The sequence below is a fragment of the Oreochromis niloticus genome, linkage group LG18, assembly GCF_001858045.2.
Source record: "Oreochromis niloticus isolate F11D_XX linkage group LG18, O_niloticus_UMD_NMBU, whole genome shotgun sequence".
Taxonomy (NCBI): Eukaryota; Metazoa; Chordata; class Actinopteri; order Cichliformes; family Cichlidae; genus Oreochromis; species Oreochromis niloticus.
In genome coordinates, this window is record NC_031982.2 from 15406864 (window position 1) to 15408792 (window position 1929).

Below are 1929 nucleotides of genomic sequence, written 5' to 3' on the forward strand. Positions count from 1 at the left end.
AGGCATTGTTCACGAAGTGGGGATGTTTTACTCAGCAGGAAGACACACGCTGCTAAATGCTTGTCCGTGTGCGACAACTCTTTCTGACGGATTATTTCCTAACCCCAAACCTGTGTGGCTTTCAGTGGGTGTCAGATGACTGTCAGGAAGCTGAGGACACTGTTATGCTTGCACAACACCTCAGGCACAGTGAGATAACAATAAATCTAAACCGATAAGACATCCAGTTCATTCTGCATGGAGTTTTCTGTCCTTTTCATGTCCTTAGACAATCTTCATAAATATGTTTATCATCCCTCTGATCTGTGAAACTCACATTTATTTGAACACCAAGAAAACAGTGAGCGAATAGCTGCGTTTATGTCGTGTTATCCTTTAACTACTGCGTACCAGACAAATGTAGCAAGTATCTTGAAGACTTGGGATGAGAAAAATTAAAAATGTGGTCATCAAAATTTTATGCAGAGTTGGGTTAACTGGGGATTCTTAATTGTGATAGGTGTGGATGTGAATGGTCGCCTCTCTCTGTGTTAGCCCTGCAACTGATTGGCATCTTGTCAAGGATGTAGCCTGCCTCTCTCCCTTTGACAGCTGGGGTAGGCCCCCAGCTCACACAGTTATCCAACACGCTTTGTAAATACTTTTTACTGTATGTAAGGTTTACATTTTGATCTGGGGTTGGCAAAAAAATGAAGGGAAACACAAATGTGCAAAGCAAAATTAATTTAGTTTTCAGAACCAAATGAAGTGAATCTGCGTAATCTTGTGCTTAAAATGGATGGATGGAGTATGCTTAGAAAACTCATGTCAATCCTTCCCTGATCATATAATAAAGATAATATTAAAATCTTAGTCTTTATCTTAAGCATCTCTTTGATTTTACCGCTTTAGTAACTTAGTGCTTGTATTTTAAGGCCAGAAGGGTCAACATGCTTCCTTGAAGTCTTCTACGCGACACTTCAACATTGTGTCTTGATGAGAGAGCAGGCCACAGTGTGAGATGTGTGCTCCCGTTTTATTTATTTGCAGGGCAACAGGTGGACGTACACACACGCAAAGACTTGCAAAGACCAAAGAAGCACTTTTTTTCATTCCATTTATTTTGTTAGTTAAATTTCTATAGCAGGTGAGGGAACATAATGGTCACACAAGGGTTTTTTCTTGAGCATAGTTTTCAGAAGTCACAGTGTTTTAGACGTGGACAAGAACATTTTTAAAACTGACAATGAAGAAGGAAGGGCCAAGAGGAGACTCAAAAACAAGGTGTAACAGTGACAAACTCCTACACACCTTCTCCTTCATGGTCCTCCAACCGCCTCCTCTGCTCCACACACACACGCACGCATGCACACCTCCTGCTCTCACACAGACACACACACACACACACACACACACACACACACAAAGGCCTCAGCTCTAAAGTGTTGTGAACCCCTTCCCTCCCATGACCTCCCACCCCCCACTCCAACCCCCCCCCCCCCCCAAAGTCAACAGAACAATAAAATAAAAGCAAACTCAGCCACAAATAGATATATTTATATATAATATATATTTACTCTTTAAAAATAGAACTTCAGTCTAGATACTAACAACTGTACAAACTACAAAAATAAAAATTTAATATAAATAATTTATATGGCATGACATTAACATTTTTTTCTGAAATAAACTACAAATCAATGCAGGACTCCCTCGCCCACCCCCTTCCCACATGCGCGCACACACGCACCCACACATTCACTCACACACACACACACACACAGATACTGACAACACCTCCTGGCTGTCTATGGTGTGATCAAACTGTGAAAGGTGTTTTTGTTCAGCTGCAGTAGCTACTTGACTGTTTTTTCATATTTACAAAATAAAAAAACAAAACAAAAAAACCCAAAGCTGCCACTTGGAAAATGACACACACACACATAGATC